General features: G+C 44.3%; 1 protein-coding gene across 1 annotated transcript in view; it reads left to right on the forward strand.

Annotated features, from left to right (window-relative positions):
- The window catches only part of MYO18B (myosin XVIIIB), a 235905-nt gene that overhangs the window by 199513 nt on the left and 15596 nt on the right, over positions 1–20796 (forward strand). Inside the window, exons 36-38 of the mRNA XM_033174542.1 lie at positions 3933–4066; positions 5111–5152; positions 12786–12953. The gene's annotated coding sequence lies outside the window, so the exon portion shown is untranslated. The remainder of the gene's footprint in view (positions 1–3932; positions 4067–5110; positions 5153–12785; positions 12954–20796) is intronic.

The following is a 20796-nucleotide window of genomic DNA, read 5'->3' on the forward strand; positions in this document are numbered from 1 at the left end:
ACCCCCCCAAGAACGAATCTTTTTCCCGGAGTCGCCCTGTCATTTCTCTCCATCCTTCCAGCAACCCTCTCAGCTCCTTGCCAAGGTTTTCTTCCAAAGTGTCAAAGTTTTTGAGAGCCTTCCTCTGTGGGAAGTAGATTTCTTTTCAAATCCCCACACAAGACTTTCACTTTCCGATAAAGCAGTTCCAGACTCAAAGCATTGAGCCTTTGTTCTTCCGTTAGTCCAGAGTTTTCAAACAAGTTCGAAGACAAAGCCCAACATGATGGTAGAGGGGGTGGGGAGTGAGTGTCAAATTACAGTTTCTGTCTCTATGTCTTCCTTTTGTAAGAGTTGTTTTCACCTCAGTTTAAACTTTTCGTCGCCATTTTTCCTAAGCGGAGCGCAAAGACCGCAGCTTTAAACGGAGATATTTTCCGCGAATTTACTCCCCAAAAGAAAATTTTAACAGTCTCATGTATCAAAGTTCAAGTACTTGTAACCAGTTCTGTAGCAGCAGTCACTCAAATTGGCTAAATTCTACACTCGAAGGGAGGGAGGCAGGCTGCCTTTCTCCTTCCCCCGGATTGTCCAAAAAAACATAATATCTAGTCAATCAAGTACTCACGACCACAGGGTTTCTTTAAATCCATGCATCAAAGGTAGAACTTAGACGATCATCACAGATTTGTCGCCGCATTTACATCCCGGTTGGGGCATGTCCCCTATAGCCCGGCTCCGTCGTCCCTTCACCCCCACTCCCCTTTACAGGGGGAGCGAGGGAAGGGTTCGGAGCCACAACGGGCACAGCCGGGGAGCCCAGGGTGCGGGACGCTCTTCCCGCACCCCACCGGAGCCCCGCTTTGCGGTAGCGGGGCTCCAAACCCCTGGGATGGACTGGGCGCTTCGCAGCCGAAGCAGCCCACGACCACCCGCAATGGCGTCGCCGCCGGAAGTCCTGGGACCCTGAGCGTCATCTAGTCCAACCTTCTGCAGTGCAGGAATATCAACTAATGCATCCATGACAGATGGCCATCCAACCTCTGATTAAATACCTCCAAGGAAGGAGAGTCCACTGCCTCCCAAGGGAGACCCTTCCACTGTCAAACAGCTCATACTGCCAGAAAGTTCTTCCTGATGTTTAGTCAGAATTTCCTTTCTTGTAACTTGAAGCCATTGCCTCGAGTCCTACACTCCAGAGCAGGAGGAAACAAGCTTGTTCCTTCTTCCACGGTACATCCCTTGAGGTATTTGAAGATGGCTATCCTATCTCCTCTCAGTCTCGTCTCTTCCAGGCTAAGCATACCCATCTCAGTGCCAACTAGATGCCCCTGGGAAGCCCACAAGCCTGTGCAATGGTCAAGCTGATGGGAGTTGCAGTCCTTAAAGTCTCCTCTCTTGCCTTAGGACCTGTGTGTGTGCATGTCTGCATGTGTACATAATTTATGTTATATATTTAATATTATATAGTCCATCATAATGACAATCAGCATATTGGATTGCAGTGCTGACTGTGCTTTGGGAAAAGAATCCAAGCCACCATGAAGAACATAAGAGCCAATGGCTGATCTAGTCCAGCATCATTCAGTTCTCACAGGGGCTAGCCAGATGCCCCTGCAAAACCTGTGAGCTGGACCCGAGCACACACACTCTCCCTACCTGTGACTTCCAGCAACTAGTTTTTGGAAGCATTGCTGCCTCCAACTGTGGAGGTAGAGTATAGCCATCATGGGTGGCAGCCACTGATCGCTTCCTCCTCCTCTTCCTCCATCAAGCGCGCTGCCTTGCCCCTGCAATGTCGGCATGCTCTCTGCACATGCCCCACTGGGGAATTTTGAGGGGGCATGTCCCCACTCCTTGAAATCCATCCTCCATGAATTTATCTTATTGTAAAGCCATCCCAGTTGGAGGCCATCTCTGCCTCCTGGGGGAGCAAGTTCCATAGTTCAGCGATGTGTTGTATGGAGAAGTTCTTTTTTCCTTTTTTTACCTGTCCTGACAGGGACCATTCCATTAGAAAGATTTCCACTTCAGGAAGTGAAGGGAACCATGTGAAGCAAACAGATCAAGGGCCTTCAAGAGCGAACCCAGAAAGCCAAGCCTGCCCATCCTAGGAGCCTTTTGCAGCCAGCTTCTGCCTCCTGTCTGCTCAGCATACATCACTCCTTCCCTACAGGAAAGGTGGATGCAATCTCAGGGAAATGTTAGGAGCTAAACTGAGGCAAATGTCTCATCTGCCCAGCAGGCAACTCACCTTTCTCTGCTCCAGCCACCCTCCTCAGCACAGCCGAGTCATCAGGTCAAGGCATTTATGGAGGTGGAAAGAGCCACCCATGTGAATTTCCTGCTGCAGCAATTCCTTCCAGCCTCCTGCCTGGCCGAACACATCCCAGATTTGACCCTCACTTTTAACTGTCCTTAAAAATAATAATAATGGTAGTAGAGATATCTTCCTTTAGTTTTCAGGAATAACAAAGAAACAATAAAGAACATGAAGAACAATGATTATATGAAGCACATTATTGCAGTTGGAATAAAATGGACAGAATGTTCAGGACACTTAGCAGACTGTAATAAAATAGATTCCACAAAAGGACATTTTAGAAGTCACATAGAATCATAGAATTGTAGAGTTGGAAGGGACCCCAAGGGTCATCTAGTCCAACCCCCTGCAATGCAGGAATCTCAGCTAAAGTATCTCAACTAAAGATGGCCATCCAACCTCTGCCTAAGAACTTCCAAGGAAGGTGAGTCCACCACCTTTTGATGGAATCCATTCCCCTGCCAAACAGCTCTTACTGCCAGAAAGTTCTTTGTGAGTCAGAATCTCTTTTCTTGTAACTTGAAGACATGTGTTGTTGAGGGCTGTGCAGTGCACTATTTTTATTTATAAATCATAGGAAGAGAAACCATACAGCATCCAGATGGCCTCGTAGACAATGTCCCACATCCTCTCAAACCACCCAGCCCTAGAGGGACCTCATGCAGACTTCCAATGTTTGGCAATTTTGAGTCTGGCTGCAGCAGAGCTGGCAACCCTTTGTGATCAAGGGTCCAGGGTTAGAGATTGTTTTGTTATTGCATAAAGGTCCTTGGGTAGATAGCTATTCCTGGACACCTCACGTTGCCACCTTCCTCTCTTCCTTCAAATCCATTTTCAAAACGCACCTTTTTCTGGATGCTTTTAGAGCAAAGCCCTGGTCACAAAGCACAGCATAAGGCAGCTAGCCCTGTTCCTTTTAAAGTTCGCCCTTTATGCCAGACCATGAAAACTGAAATCTTGTTTCGCACTTAGCTCAGTGGCAAAGCATCTGTTTTGAATGCAGGAGGTTGCAGGTGCAATCCCTGAGCTCTCCGGGTGGGGCTGGGAAGGCACCTGGCCTGGAATCCTGGCAGCTGCTGCCAGTCAGTGCAGACAATACAGTGCAGAGCCTGACTTGGTGTGAGGCAGCTTTCTTTGCAGTGCTGGCACTGGGGAAAGTGGTTCCCTCCACGTGTGGTTGGGCTGCAACTCCCATCATTTCTGGTCATTGACTATGCTGGCTAGGGCTGATGGGAGTTGTGGTCCAAGAGGAGGCCTGCAGGTTCTCCATCCCTGGTTTAATGAGTGACCTGGGTTGCCACTCTAACCACTGCACTACACTGTCTTTCTTCAAACCACCTTCCACTTTCTAGAATAAAGCACAATACCTTAGGTCAAAATCGATGGTATCGATATGGGTTTTTATGTATAATTTACTTTTACTGTATGTTTTAGTGTAAACCCCTCTGAGTTGTCTCAGGTTTTTAAAATTTGTATGGATGATTGTGTTCTGACTGACGGTCGAATAAATTGTTATTGATTGAAATGCATTGAACAAATGATTTGCTGAGTTGACCTGTTCAGGACTGCCTTGCTTGCAGCTGACCTGTTCAGGAACCCCCAGCCTCACCCTGTGTTCATGTTTCTCCAGGAGAAGCAGGTGGACGAGCTCTCTGCAGTGAGGCAGACGTTGCAGGCAGACCTGGAGACCTCCATCCGCCGCATTGCGGACTTGCAGGTGGCTCTGGAAGAAGTGCAGTCGAGTGACGAAAGTGACAGGGAGAGGTGAGTGTGCTGGCAGGACTGGGTCTCTGCCTCTCAAGCCAGCCTGTTGCTTCCCCCATGCCCTTCCTATTGCAACCCTAATCCTGGGGTTGGTTAAAGGTAAAGGTAAAGGGACCCCTGACCATTAGGTCCATTCGTGTCCGACTCTGGGGTTGCGGCACTCATCTCGCGTTACTGGCCGAGGGAGCCAGCGTACAGCTTCCAGGTCATGTGGCCAGTATGACAAAGCTGCTTCTGGTGAACCAGAGCAGCGCACGGAAACACCGTTTACCTTCCTGCTGGAGCGGTACCTATTTATCTACTTGCACTTTGACGTGCTTTTGAACTGCTAGGTGGGCAGGAGCTGGGACCAAGCAACGGGAGCTCACCCCGTCGCAGGGATTCGAACCGCCGACCTTCTGATCAGCAAGCCCTAGGCTCTGTGGTTTAACCCACAGTCCCACCTGGGTTGGTTAGCAAAGCGAAAAGTTACTATTGTAAAGTTCTGTGGAAAGGTTTGGTCTAGGAGAGCCAATGTGGTCTAGTGGTTAGAGTGTTAGACTAGGACCTGGGAGACCCAGGTTCAAATCCCCTCTTGGCCATGAAGCTTACTGGGTGACCTTGGGCCCGTCACTGCCTCTCTCAGCCTAACCTACCTCACGAGGTGGTTGTGAGGGTGAAATGAGGGTATGCCACCTTGAGCTCCTTGGAGGAAAGTTGGGATGTGTGTGTGTGTGTGTATTTGCGTGTTTGTGTGCAAATACCACAGGAATCCTTCACTTTATGATAAGATTTTCCTAAATAAAAATGATAGACTCCCCACAGCTTTTTTTTTTTAAGTGAAGGTTCTTTGCTCCCACCCTTTCCTTAAAGGAAGATCCTTCTGAACATTTCCTCCAGCAAGAGGGCTGCTAGGGGGCAGGTGCATGTCTCTGTTTCAAGGGAGTCTGCTGCAGAAGGGATGGCAACCCCACAACTACCTGTGTTCCACCTGCTGGCACTATTAGTGGCTGAAGAGTGGGAAGAGTGACCGATCCCTGTATTTCTCTTCTCTCTCCCTTGTAGTGTTCAGACGGCTCGAGAGTCACTCAGCTCAAGAGGAGACACGTAAGTGAACCCCAACGGGAGATGCCTGATTCAAGCTTAAGTGGGACTAGAGGATAAAACACATTGATTAACAACTGCAAAAAGTACACTCACTGAACAGCAGCCAATTAGCCATGTCCTTCCATTTGTTTCCAAACAAATTTTCAGTTTTATCCCCTTTTACGTTTCTTGAGCCCGCATTGATCTTCCCAAATGCTATGCCCCTTAACACACAGCAGATATTAACAGCTTTTTCAGTCTCTGCCCTCCTGCCTCTGCAAATAAATGGGAGTCTCTATTGTCTCAATAGGTTCAGTAGTGGGATGGCCTTCAGGTTTTTAGGACCAGCTTGATTTTTTCAATGAGAAAACTGAGCTCTAGAGGATTCACGGGGCATATAATAAGAAATGCACTTTATAAGGTTTGGGGAACGTATAAAGGATTACTGGAATCCAAAACTCCCAAGTGGATTTCCCCGGAAGAGGCAGGGGCGTTAAAGAAGAAAAATATGAAAGGGAGTTGGTTGACATATAATTCTTTATTAAAGGAAGAAAATAATCAAATTACAATTAGGAAATATGAGAAGGTTAAAGATCATCTTTCAAGCTGGCTTGACTATCACCAGTTATATGAAACCTTTAAAGAAGATAAGAAAATTGGATTTGCTGAAAAACCGTCAAAATTTGAAACAGAAATATTAAATAATAACACCAAAATAATATCAAAAATGTACCAAATCCTTCTTGAATGGAAAGTCAAGGAGGAAGAAGTTAAGGAAGTTATGGTTAGATGGGCGCAGGATATTGGTCATCCTATAATGCTAGATCAGTGGGAAAAACTCTGGAGATCAACGATGAAGTTCACTGCATGTTATAATATCAAAGAAAATATACTCAAAATGCAGTACAGGTGGTACTTAACCCCTTCAAGGCTTTCTAAAATGTATAAAAATCTTGCCAAGAACTGTTGGCGTTGTGGGGAAACCAATGGAAACATGTACCACATGTGGTGGACCTGTAGAAAGATTAAGGAGTTTTGGAATGCAATATATGACGAACTTAAAAAAAAATTGGGAATAACTTTTCTCAAAAAACCAGAGGCCTTCCTTTTAAGCATTTTGAGGAACAACATTCTAGAGAAGGTTAAAGATATTTTTCTATATGGTACTGCTGCTGCACGAATATTGATAGCGTTGAATTGGAAGGGGGAGAGTGCTCCAAAGGTAAAAGATTGGCAGAACAAATTCCAGGAGTATATTGAGATGGCCCAGCTAACTAATAGCCTGAGAGGAAACAGCAGACAGGTTTTTGTGCAGAAATGGGAGAGATATAGAGTGTATCTACAAGGCATTAACAATGGTATAAAGTCTGTGGCGGCCTTTGAGTGACCCTGGAGGTAAAATAACTGTATGATACAAATTAAGGCTGTATCTGGGTTCTAGAATGTTTTGGAAATAATATAAAGGATAAAAGAAAAATGTTAAGTACTTTCGCAAGCAGAAAAGGAATGCTCATCGGAAAAGATTGGAAGTCTATAATTTATTTAATTTTTAGTTTTGTTTTTGTTTTTTGTTTTTTTGTTTTTTATTTAATTATTTTTTATATTTTTTATTATTTTTGTATTTTGTATTTTGTTAATTACCGGTACTATTATTATTTTTAATTTTATTGTTATTTTTATTTACTTTTTATTTTATTTTTATTATTATTATTTTTATTACATTATTACCTTTGCAATAATAAAGTAAAAAGTAAATTGGAAATGTGCTGTACAGACTATATGTGAGGTGATAAAAGAGAATGAACTTTAGGAAAGACGAAAAACGACATGAAGTTTTTGGTTTTAAACGATTTATTAGTCTCTGGAATGGAAAGGCATGATATGGAAAATTTGTAAACTTGTAAATTATGTAACTGACAGTACATTGGATGTTTATAATAATGATAATAAAGGATTATTTTGAATGAAGAAAAAAAAAGAAAGTTGAGCTCTACCTCTTACAGCCTGTGGAAGAATAGTGGCAACCCTGTGTTTGTTTACTCAGAAACAAATCCCTAGTAAACATGTTTAGGGTTTGCAGCATTTCAATTAATGGCCTCTGAGTCAACACTCGGCCCCTAAAAGTTTATAAAATTATGTATGGTACGGAGAAAGGGCATAGAGAGAAGTTTTTCACCTTCTCTCATAATACACCAATGAAGCTGATTCAAAAGATTCAGGACAGGTAAAACGTCCTTCTTCACACAGCACAGATTTAAACTATGGAACTCACTCCCACAGGAAGAAGTGACAGCCACCAACCTAGATGGCTTTAAAAGAGGATTAGACAAATTAATGGAGGAGGAGAGGGCTGTCCATGGCTACTAGCAGTTGGAGGCAGCCCTCCTTCCAAATACCAGAAATCGTGGGGTGTTGGAGAGGGCTGCTCTTGGGCTCAGGCCCTGCTTTGGGGCTCCCCACAGGCATCTGGTTGGCCAGTGTAAGAACAGGACAGTGGACTAGACGGGCCATGGGCCTGATCTATCAGGTTGTTCTGATGTTCTTACTTTGGGAGATTGCTTTCCATACTATAACTGAGTTCACAGTTTTCTCTCACACACAATAATCCACTCCAAAATATTTTTTCTTGCAGCATTTAGTCTCTTCTCACTAAAGAAATTCCAGGGTTGAGTACAAAATATATATAAATCATGCATAATAAACCCAAATCCCGTTTTGTAAAACAACCAACCTTAGAATCAATCTTGTGAAAGTGAGTAGCCCAACAAATTAATCCAAAGTAAGGAAATTTTTAGTGAGTGCTGAAAACCCATCAGAGTTGTCAACAGTCTAACATATGACAGGAAGGCATTCCAGATTTGGAGGTGGACAATCAAAAACCTCACATCTCAAAGCCTTTTATATATAATTTTTAATTTTATTTTCTGTTTTGCAATTTAAAGTACTCATTTATACATCCTTAAGATATCAATGGCTTCACTTCTTCTCTTTCCATGGTTCATTTTACAGTTTATATCTGAAGGCAGTCCTGTTTAGGAAAGTTTTTAATGTTTGATGTTTTAACATGTTTTTAATATTCTGTTGGGAGCTGCCCAGAGTGACTGGGAAAACCCAGTCAGATGGGTGGGATATATATATATATATATATGTTGTTATTGTTGTTATTCTTGTTGTTGTTGTTGTTGTTGTTGTTGTTGTTCAGTCGTTCAGTCGTGTCCGACTCTTCGTGACCCCATGGACCAGAGCACGCCAGGCACGCCTATCCTTCACTGCCTCTCACAGTTTGGCCAAACTCATGATAGTAGCTTCAAGAACACTGTCCAACCATCTCATCCTCTGTCATCCCCTTCTCCTTTCCCAACATCAGGGTCTTTTCAAGGGAGTCTTCTCTTCTCATGAGGTGGCCAAAGTACTGGAGCCTCAACTTCAGGATATGTCCTTCTAGTGAGCACTCAGGGCTGATTTCTTTGAGAATGGATAGGTTTGATCTTCTTGCAGTCCATGGGACTCTCAAGAGTCTCCTCCAGCACCATAATTCAAAAGCATCAATTCTTCGGCGATCAGCCTTCTTTATGGTCCAGCTCTCACTTCCGTACATTACTACTGGGAAAACCATAGCTTTAACTAAACGGACCTTTGTCGGCAAGGTGATGTCTTTGCTTTTTAAGATGCTATCTAGGTTTGTCATTGCTTTTCTCCCAAGAAGCAGGCGTCTTCTAATTTCGTGACTGCTGTCACCATCTGCAGTGATCATGGAACCCAAGAAAGTGAAATCTCTCACTGCCTCCATTTCTTCCCCTTCTATTTGCCAGGAGGTGATGGGACCAGTGGCCATGATCTTAGTTTTTTTGATGTTGAGCTTCAGACCATATTTTGCGCTCTCCTCTTTCACCCTCATTAAAAGGTTCTTTAATTCCTCCTCACTTTTTGCCATCAAGGTAGTATCATCAGCATATCTGAGGTTGTTGATATTTTTTCCGGCAATCTTAATTCTGGTTTGGGATTCATCCAGTCCAGCCTTTCGCATGATGAATTCTGCATATAAGTTAAATAAGCAAGGAGACAATATACAGCCTTGTCGTACTCTTTTCCCAATTTTGAACCAATCAGTTGTTCCATATCCAGTTCTAACTGTAGCTTCTTGTCCCACATAGAGATTTCTCAGGAGACAAATGAGGTGATCCAGCACTCCCATTTCTTTAAGAACTTGCCATAGTTTGCTGTGGTCGAGACAGTCAAATGCTTTTGCGTAGTCGATGAAGCAGAAGTAGATGTTTTTCTGGAACTCTCTAGCTTTCTCCATAATCCAGCGCATGTTTGCAATTTGGTCTCTGGTTCCTCTGCCCCTTCGAAATCCAGCTTGCACTTCTGGGAGTTCTCGGTCCACATACTGCTTAAGCCTGCCTTGTAGAATTTTAAGCATAACCTTGCTAGCGTGTGAAATGAGTGCAATTGTGCGGTAGTTGGAGCATTCTTTGGCACTGCCCTTCTTTGGGATTGGGATGTAGACTGATCTTCTCCAATCCTCTGGCCACTGCTGAGTTTTCCAAACTTGCTGGCATATTGAGTGTAGCACCTTAACAGCATCAAATTTTAAAATTTTAAATAGTTCAGCTGGAATATCATTACTTCCACTGGCCTTGTTGTTAGCAAGGCTTTCTAAGGCCCATTTGACTTCACTCTCCAGGATGTCTGGCTCAAGGTCAGCAACCACATCACCTGGGGTGTATGAGACCTCCATATCTTTCTGGTATAATTCCTCTGTGTATTCTTGCCACCTCTTCTTGATGTCTTCTGCTTCTGTTAGGTCCTTTTCACTTTTGTCCTTAATTGTGGTAATCTTTGTACGAAATGTTCCTTTCATATCTCCAATTTTCTTGAACAAATCTCTGGTTTTTCCCATTCTGTTATTTTCCTCTATTTCTTTGCATTGCTCGTTTAGAAAGGCCCTCTTATCTCTCCTTGCTATTCTTTGGAAATCTGCATTCAATTTCCTGTATCTTTCACGATCTCCCTCGCATTTTGCTTGCCTTCTCTCTCCCGCTATTTGTAAGGCCTCATTGGACAGCCACTTTGCTGTCCAATTTATTATTATTATTATTATTATTATTATTATTATTATTATTATTATTATTATCTCATAACAGAAACTATATCATTCATTATTACATTATTACATTCATCATAACTTATTTACACTGTTGAATTTATCTTAATGCTGCCAGCATTTTCAGCTGTACACGTTTTTCAATCTTCTGTAAACGTATGTTCTTCTTGTTCTGTTATTCTATATGTTAAGTCTGAAAGCTATGTATATTCTGTCAACTTAAGTTGCCACTCTTCTTTGGATGGGAACTCACTTATTTTCCATTTTGGTTCTAACGAAACACAGTAGTGCAGTAGTGGCAAACATAAATAACCTTTTTTGACACCTGCGAATTTCAGTCTGAATCTGTTTTTTTTTTTTTTTAAGAAAGTACCTGTAAACATTCCCCCCTCCCAATTCCTTATGGATCTTTTCCTAATACTCAGTATCTCAAACCCACCAAGAGGGTGTCCCTATCTATGCTTAATGTTTGGACAGGCAGTGAAGGGTCCTCACATCCCCACCCTCCCTGCCATTTCATAAAACCTTTTCATGTCACCATTGTTAAAAAGTTGGGATTCAAAAACGCATGCTCTCTGCCAGTCCTGAACTGCCTTCTGTTTTAAAGGAAGCACTGCAGGTGAGATGCCACCAGGTTGAATAAAGAAGGAGGAGATACCTCAAAGGTTCATGAGAAGTTGAGCTGATGGACTATGCTGAAATGGCAAAGCTGATGGGTAAACTCAGGAACCAAGGGGACAAAAACTTTTTTAAAGAATGGGAAAAATTTATAACATATCTAGGAGACCACTGCAAGCAGATTGAAACACTACCAGGATTTTAATCTCACTTGTAATGCAACAGATACTATCGATAATTTGGATTGACATAAAATATAGAGTATGGAATAATATGCAGTTGTAAATGTTGATTACAATGGAGGGGGTGGATTCAGGGTAATCTCTATATATGTGTCAGGGAAAGAGGGATTGCTCTGGAGGAGCGGGGGGAGAGAAAGGGGCAAGCTGCAGAGGAGAGAAAAGATAGTGATTCATCCAGTAAAGGGGGGTTGTTGGGATAGTGAGAGCAGTTGCCTATAATCTCAACAGATTCATCTCCCTCTACCAGCCCCCATCAGGAAACGTCTCCGGAAGAGGGAGAGATTTCACACACTGTCTGTAGCAGTGGAGGGGGAGGGGGAGGCGGCGACGTCATATCAGAGGGCCGAGAAATTGGCTCTGTTGGCGCGCGCGGGAGGATAGCAGTCCGGGAAACTGAAAGTGATTAAGCAGTCATGATTTCAAGACTCTGTAACTCTGTAATGTAAAAATAAATAGCTTTTTAGCTCACCGCTGGAGCTGGTCGTTTCTCACGAGCAACATCAAAGGCAAGAGAAGCCTGACAATATGGATATGCATTTGGATTGTTATAATTGTCCATGTAGAAGAGAATGCAAAGTTGGGGTATATGTGGTGCAGTTGAGCATTCAGCATAGGCCTTAGGCAGAGTCAAGCCATTGGCCTATGTAGCTCAGTGTTGCCCACATGGACTGGCAGCAGCTCTCCAGGGTTTCAGGCAGGAGATGCCTTTGGGAATGGAACCAGGGACTTTCTGCATGCAGGACAGGGACTCTCCATTGATCTATGCCCCCCCCCACCTTCCTGACAATGCAGATTTTACATCCACAAAGTGATTGATGCAAGAACCACTTTTCTGTCCCATCTATAAAAAGCCTTGTCTGTAAAAAGGCCCCCATGATTTGGCTTGGTTCAGACATAACATCTCCACTTTGCACTTGAAGGGAAGAGATTTCAAGCTTCACTTTCTGGTTTATAACAAACTGTACTGTGCATTGGCAAACTGGTTTGTTATGAAGTCAGGATGGCCAAGTTCATCTACAGTTGCAATCAAAATTATTCCACCCCCATTGCAAATCAGGTTTATTATTAAAATTTACAGAATTCCAGCAGTTGGCAGTGAGCAAATCAAACAAAAGCAATTGAAATAGCTCAACACAACAGATGCTTCAAGTGGTTTCCCCAAATTCAACCGAAAATGCAACTTCTACTGGCTTCTCCACTCTCACTATTCATCATCCCCCTCACAACAGCATTAATACAACACGTGTTGTCTCAGGCACACCTGACGCAAATAATCAAGGGCTTGAAACAACATAAACAATAATTGCATTACCTATCAATAATCATATATGGAAAAATCATATGAATTTGTTATGCAAGACCACAAATGTTCAAGCAAATGCACTTGCAAAGTATAGGAACTGATTGCGCATAATTGTTGTGACTGTGGAAATTAATATTTGCAGTTTTCTTAAACAGCTTCTTGATTCTTAGATTCTTTCAAATTTGTTCTGAACTTTCATTTGTGCCATCTCACCCTTCCTTCAGGCAATTCAGGGTGGCGTGCATGCACTGCCCCACAACCCATGGTGGCTACAGCTGATGGGAGTTGTAGTCAAAAAACACCCAGAGGGCATCAGGTGGGCAAAGGCCTCTCTCCTTGCCTATTTAGCCTCACAACAACCCTTTTGTGTTCTCCGTCTTACAGTGAGAGTCAGCTGAGTCTGGGGTCAACTGTGAGCTTGAACTTAGAGCCTGAAGAAAGCATCAAATCGTGGTCCAGTTTGGCATCGGCATGGTCCTCTCCATCGGGTACCAGTCTGGCAGGAAGCCTCTCCAGGCAAACCGTGGACAGCCATGGCACCCAGAGCCTGAGGTGAGACTCATTCTTAAGTGTACGAAAAGGGGTGTCTTCTGTGCAGTGCAACAGGTTTGTAGAAACTAGGGCTGTGCATGTCCACCCCTGGATCCAATTCAGATCAGCCCCAACTTGGAACAATCCAGACCTGACCTGACTCCTACAACTGGAGCTTGATCTGGAAAATGGAGGCCATGTGAGCTTGCTGCATTTTAAGATGTCACCTTCCCTTCCCCCAAACACGCTAATTAGGGAGATTCTAGTCCTGAATTGTAATCTACAGCTGTAAGTGAGCAAACTCCAGTTCCCCTCCTCCCCCTGGTGTTCGCCTTATATAGTACAGCGGTACCTCGGGTTAAGTACTTAATTCATTCTGGAGGTCCGTTCTTAACCTGAAACTGTTCTTAACCTGAAGCACCACTTTAGCTAATGGGGCCTCCCACTGCCACTGCACCGCCAGAGCACAATTTCTGTTCTTATCCTGAACCAAAGTTCTTAACCTGAAGCGTTATTTATGGGTTAGCGGAGTATGTAACCTGAAGCGTATGTAACCTGAGGTACCACTGTACTGTAATTAAAAGTTGCAACACTTTATGTGTGATCTTTTTAACTTGAGAGAGCTAAGGAGTCAGTCCCCTGGTGTGCTGAGCAGGGCAGTGGGGGCTGTGTAAATTCTGGCAATGCTATCCAGCCCCTCCCTCCGATACCTGCTTTAATCTGTTTTTAACTTCTGAATGAATGAATATACTTTATTGGGTCACAGACCAGCATAAAACAAGATATTTGCATTTATAAAAACAATGTAAAAAACAATGTAAAAAATATATGTTTAAACGGGTACTCATTACATGATGAGGGCATATTCAACATATCCAGCCCAACTTAAACCATGTCCTTAAAATCATTGATTAAACATAGATATAACTAATAAAATTTAGACTCGGGTATCGGTTCTATGAGATAGGCTACTAAAATATAGATCCAACAATATTTTAGGCCACTATTTAAAGTTGATTTACATCACAGACCATCTTTTGACGTATATCTATCAAGGCTGCACAGAATCTGGCGACAGCGTAAGTGATTTCTGGGCTTTCATCCTGTAATAGCAATGAGATATTATGTTGTTCTGAAAGCCCAGGAGACTTATCTAAAATGGGTTGGATAAACCTTGCTCGGACGTCCGTATAATACTTGCAGTAGAAGAAGACATGTTCTAATGTTTCCTGCTGCCCCGCACCACAAGGGCATTTCCTTTCTTCATGGGGTATCTTCTCATAACGGCCTTCTTGGATTGCTGAAGGTAATGCCCGACATCGGGCCAAAGTGAATGCCCTTCACTGCTTTGGAATTTCAAGATTAGCTACATATGGCATTTGGGTGGTCAAATATCGTCTATTTTCACTAATCAGAAATTTTGGGGAGCTGGCCAAGTCAGCTTGTCTTTGAGTGTCTGCCACTTGCTGTTTAATAGTGTTTCTTGCTCCTTCATACCCCATGGCAAGCAGGGTTTGTGGATTAAAGCAGGGTTGTTATTATTTTTCCCACTGCTCCTTTCCATGTTGTTTGGAAGTCATCTTTGATGGTCAATGGAGCCAGGCCACTCGGGAAGAAGACTAGTCTCAGCCAGTAATTTAAAATGGCCAGCCACACTCTCGCCTCAATTCTTAGAACTCCAGTCTCGAGGCGTATGGTGGCATTGGAGACATATCTGGGTACTTGTAAAGCAGATCTTAGGAATTGGATTGCACCACCTCTAAAGGGGCATAGTTGGTAAATGGGCCTAATTGAGCACCATATAGCAATTGTGCAATTGACTTGGCCTCAAACAACTTTAAGGCTGCTGGTATATAATTCCCACCTTTAGACCTGAGGTACCTGAGGATAGCATTGGCACTTCTCTGGGCATTCCCTGCAACGTACATGCCATGGGTTTTCCTACTTCCTGATGAGTGCAGGGCTATACCTAGATATTTAAAACAGGTAACCTGTTCAATCTTATGCCCGTCTATAGACCACGCATATGTTTTGGGCCTCTTTGCGAAGACCATAATTTTAGTTTTTTGATAATTGAGCTCTAATTTGCTCTCTGTGCAATATGCAGCGAGTGTTTTCCTGGCTCTTTTGAGGCCAATCGGTGTTCTAAAGAGGATTGCAGCGTCATCTGCATAGAGCAGTACCGAAACCTGATTTCCTGCAAGTTTCGGAGGATGGAAATTTATATTAGAAAGATGAGGGATCATATCATTTATCTAATAATTATACAGGGATGGGGCCAATATACATCCCTGCTTAACTCCCTTCTCTGTTTCTATTGCCTTGGATACATGGCCCTGGGAGGTATAACGCACTTTTAATGACATCCCTCCATATAGCATGCGTATCTATCGTGGAGGTCTCCAGTTTTCCCCATAGTTTTGTTCTGGAAATAGAATCGAAAGCTGCTCTGAAATCGATGAAGGCCACGTAAAGAGAAGCAATTTTACTAGATGAATACTTCTCTATCAGATGTTGAAGGACTAGGCATTGGTCTATAGTCGTACGACCTTCTCGGAATCCCGCTTGTTCATCTGCCAAAATATTTTCTTGTCGAAGCCATTCTTCCAGTTTCCACTGCAAATGTCTTGCATACAATTTACTTATTGTATTAAGAAGACTGATTGGTCTATAGTTGGTCGGCTCATCCTTTCCCCCCTTTTTGTATATCGGGACTATGATTGACAGCCCCCAGTCTTCAGGGATGTATCCATAAGTATCTATGCCAGTGAAAAGTGAGGCTAAAGTTGGGACCCAAAAATCTAAATTATTTTTAATGGCCTCTGCGGGTATTAGGTCTGCACCTGGTGCTTTCCCCAATTTCAGTTGGGCTATTAAACTTTCGATTTCTAATGGTGTCACAGGAGCCCATTTTGGGAGGTCCAGAATATTTTCCGGGGGTTGAGCTCTCCCCCCTGCTCTATCCCTGTAGAGTTCTCTAAAATGTGACTCCCAAATTTCTGGTGTTATGTGAGTTTCTTCCCTTGGTGGTTTATTTGGTTGGGAGCATTTTATGACCTTCCAAAAAAGGGCTGAATTGTTTGATTTAGCTGCCTGTATGACCTGTGTCCAGTTATTTCTTACTGCTTCCTTTTTTTCCTGTGCCATCCTGTGCCATGTGTGATCTTTTTAACTTGAGAGAGCTGAGGAGTCAGTCCCCTGGTGTGCTGAGCAGGACAGTAGGGGCTAAGTAAATTCTGGCAATGCTATCCAGCCCCTCCCTCCGATACAAAGGGTGGACCTTCTCTCTGTGGGTTGGATCTGGCAACCATCCCTCCCACTCTGGCTAGCAGAGAGGGGAGGGGTAGAGCCTCCACAATCAGGGCCAACGTGCTGCTGTGCTCTGGCCCTACCTCTGTGTGACCCATCGTGCCTTTGGCCTGATCCAGCCAAGGGATCCTTCCATTCTTACTACCTCAGGCTGACTTTGAAAGCAGCCAGTAGCTGCAGCTTTCAACAAAGTCTGCCTTGAGCTGACTTCATTTGCTTATTTACTCCGCGGATCATCTTCCTAATCCCTGCCATTCTGGAAGAGAAGCAAACCGTATATAAAATCTATCTCTCTTTCTCTGTCTCTCCTGCAAATGTCAAATATTTAGAGGTCTCTTCAACTTTAATTTTTCAAAGACCAGTTCCAAGCAATGGCATTTACTCACAGCGTGGGTCACTTGCTGATATTCAGCTCTAATAAAGGTCTGCAGGTCCTTTCAGGGAACAAACATCTTGAATGTACGCAGACGATTCTCCTCTGGGGATTTCTTCTCTCTGTTTCAAAGGCTCCAAAGCAGGAGAGTCACTTAGCAAAACACACAGTCCCCCAAAGCAGCAGCATCTATTGAGGCAGACTCAGCACCCCCTTAAATGCCATTTTTTAAACAGCACTGCTTGCTAATACGAGGTGGGGGGGGGGAGATTGAGATTTTAACAGAGGAGTTGTTGCAGTAAGGCTGCGCTTAGCCCTTTAACCATTGTTCTTGTGCTCCTGCTCATCTCCCATCCAGATTATCTCTGCCCTCAGATTCCTAGGTGGGTATTTTCAGGACTAAACATGCCTTTGGAACATGAGTGGTGGTGGTGGCAGGGAATGAGCTTGAATGGAGGAAAGAGTTGCAGTTTAAAAACAATCAGCACCAGGTGAAAAGATGAATCTCCCCTCTGCTCAACATGCACCTCTCTGTGAAAAACGGTCTTCATTTTAAAAGAATTGACCATTGGGAAAATGCTGCCACAAAGATCTAGTCATGCATCTAAGCAGTGGCGTTGCATGAGCTCATGGTGCCCAGGGCAGGTGCATGCACTCCGTGTGTGTGCACGGAGAGTGAAGGAGGCCACCATGGCACCCCAGCCCTTGCCACTGACATCGCTGGAATGATCCCGCACTGGAGCCAAGCAGGGCTGCGCTGTGCCACCTGCCTGCCTGCGCAGGGGTGAGCCTGGCCAGACAATGTGGCACTTGGTGGGCATGAACCAGCTGCCCCCAAGCCAGTGCCCCCAGCACAGCCTGGCCCAATGTGTGTTAGTTCCTCTGATGCCAGGAGAGGAGAGCTAGGCTATGCTGGAGGTGCCTGCATGGGGGGAGGTGCCTGCTTCGCAGCCCCTCAAAAATCTGTACTCGGGGCTATGGCCCCATTGGCACCCCCATGCCATGCCCCTGGCTAAAAGGCCACCTGGGGGCCCAGCAGTAAATGATGTTTCCGCTACGGCCATGGCATGAGAGCACATGAGTCCTGCAAGGGGGCCACCTAGTCTAACATCCTGTTCTCACAGTGGTCAACCAAATAACAGTGGGAAGCCCACAAGCAGGACCCAAATGCAGCAGGATGCACCTAGCTGGTAACCACTGCCCATGGTACTGGAAGTGGCACACAGCCATCATGACAAGTTGCCATTGATAGGCTCCAGGTGTTTACCCAGTGCCCCCCGAAGGCCATCCATGCTGGTGGTGCTCCTGACATCTTCTGTTACCAAGCCCCACAGTTTAGCCATGCGCTGCATGAAGAAATACATTGATTCAGGACACACAAAAGGAAGTCTGTGCCTGTCCAGAATCAGCTTTGTTGGATGTTCCCGAGTTTTTGTGTTCTGAGTGAGTGAGAAAAATGTCTCCCTAGTCGCTTTGCCCATGCCCTGCATAATTATATACCCCTCAATCATGTCCCCACTTTTATTCACCTTTTTTCTGGAGCAGCAGCACAGAGTGTTGGGCTGTGTGTGTTGGGGAACGGGGGGGGGGGGCTTTAGCACCCCTGTGCTGAGGGTCACCTGAAGTTTGGCACCAAGTCTGGTGTGGGGCTTACAAGAGGTAGCAGTTGTCCTAAAACAGCATCAAACAGAGTGTAGTGCTTATTGATTGTTTGCTTTCGTTTCTCTCCAGCAAACGTAATTTTGGCTCTGTGTGTGTGTGTTTGCGTGTGCATTCACTGGCTGGGAGGGGCAGTGGAAGGAGCAGGGAATCAATTTCAAGCATTTCTGCTGGATTTATCCAAGCAACAATGCCCCTTTATTAGTTCCCTGGTACGTGCTGTGCCATGAAATTCTGCAGAGTTCTGGGTTGTTTTGCAAAGTTTGCATAAGACAGAGAATATTAGAGCATTTGGAAAATATCATTGTCAGCTAAACAACTTGCATGTGCTCCTTGCGAGGGCTTATGCTGCCTTCCAACTTGTAGGAGGGGAGGGGAGCCACCAGCTGGCACCTGTGGACTTTTGCTACTCATATGAAGCTAGCACGGTTTATCCGCCTGGGGAAGAAGAGAGTGGTCCTGGTGAAATACTTTGACAAGCAGGGAGAGCAACCTGACCATTAAGCAAAGTGAGACAGCCAGTTTGGAGATCTCATGAAATCCACAGTTATCTTTGGGGCAGGACGTTGGCTTAGTGGTAGAGCACATACTCTGCATGCAAAATATCTCAAGTTTGTTAGAACTGTGGAACTTCCTCCTGCAGGAACAAACTTGAGATATTTTGCATGCAGAGTATGTGCTTGGATGACTTTGAAAGAGGATTAGACAAATTCATGGAGGAGACATCTACCAATGGCTGCTAATCATGATGGCTATGCAGCCATGCTTCTGAATACTAGGGAGAGGGTTGCTCCCATGCTCAGGTCCTGCTTGTGCATCTTCCGTGGTTGGCCCGTGGCCTGATCCAGCAGGCTCTTCTTAAGTTCTTATGTTTGTATCTTCAGACAAGGTGCGGAAAGATCCCTACTTCAGACCCTGCATAGCCATTGCCTTTTGCAGTTAGTCTTGAGCTGGATGGAGCAGGGGTCTGACTCTGTATCAGGCAACTTCCCATATTCCTTTTCAAATGAAGATAAGCGCTAGGAGATTCAAGAGAGTCCAAAGGTCTTCTTCACACCACACATAGTTAAACTCTGGAATTTGGTACAGAAGTTGGGATGGACACCAGCTTTAAAAGGCTTCTGCATCAGAACATCATGGGGTGATTTGTGCTCATGAAGGAAATTAACCCCTTCCTTTATGTCTGGCTCCTACAACATCTTGTTCCCAGAGACATGAAAGAAGAAAGGGCCAAATTCAAGCACAGAGATTGCTGCTGTTGTGTCATTAGTTTTAATGCACTGCAGCAGACCTTAAAAGAGCACACAGTGCAGCTGGCCCTGTCCCAATAAACACACAACCATAAGAGTTTGTACAGAGGCTGGATCTCGACCTGTGAGAAAGTCAAAGTGGTGATGTGTGCAGGAGTTAAGGGCACACAACATGCAGCCGAGGAAGGTGGCTGCTGCTAGACTGGAATGAGTCAAATGTTAGATGAAAGATGCCACATCAAAACACCCTACTTCAAGTGAGATAATGTGCCTTGATGTGTTCTCCAGAGATAATTTAAAGAGATAATGCAATGTACAGGTACAGGTGAAACTCGAAAAATTGGAATATCATGGAAAAGTTCATTTATTTCAGTAATTTAACTTAAAAGGTGGAACTAATATATGAGATAGACTCATGACATGCAAAGCAAGATATGTCAAGCCTTTATTTGTTATATTTGTGATGATTATGGCGTACAGCTGATGAAAACCTCAAATTCACAATCTCAGAAAATTAGAATATTGTGAAAATTCACAATCTCAGAAAATTAGAATATTGTGAAAAGGTGCAGTACTCAATCCATAACATCTGCAAAGGGTTCCTGAGCCTTTAAATGGTCTCTCAGCCTGGTTCAGTAGGAATCACAATCATGGGAAAGGCTGCTGACCTGACAGTTGTGCAGAAAACCATCTTTGAGACCCTCCATAAGGAGGGAAAGCCTCAAAAAGTAATGTTCCCAAAGTGCTGTATCAAAGCACATTAATGGAAAGTTATGCAGAAGGGGAAAGTGTGGAAGAAAAAGGTGCACAAGCAGCAGGGATGACTGCAGCCTGGAGAGGATTGTCGGGAAAAGACCATTCAAACGTGTTGGGACTTTCACAAGGAGTGGACTGAGGCTGGAGTTAGTGCATCAAGAGCCACCACACACAGACGGATCCTGGAGATGGGCTTCAAATGTCGTATTCCTCTTGTCAAGCCACTCCTGATCAAGAAACAATGTTAGAAGCGTCTTACCTGGGCTAAAGAAAAAAAGAACTGGTCTGTTGCTCAGTGGTCCCAAGTCCTCTTCTCTGATGAGAGCAACTTTTGCATCTCATTTGGAAACCAAGGACCCAGAGTCTGGAGGAAGAATGGGGAGGCACACAATGCCAGGTGCTTGAAGTTTCAAGTGTCTGTGTTGATTTGGGGAGCCATGTCATCTGCTGGTGTTGGTCCACTGTGCTTCATTAAGTCCAGGGTCAACGCAGCCGTCTACCAGGAGATTTTGGAGCA

Source organism: Lacerta agilis, chromosome 17 (assembly GCF_009819535.1).
Source record: "Lacerta agilis isolate rLacAgi1 chromosome 17, rLacAgi1.pri, whole genome shotgun sequence".
NCBI classification, from domain to species: domain Eukaryota; kingdom Metazoa; phylum Chordata; class Lepidosauria; order Squamata; family Lacertidae; genus Lacerta; species Lacerta agilis.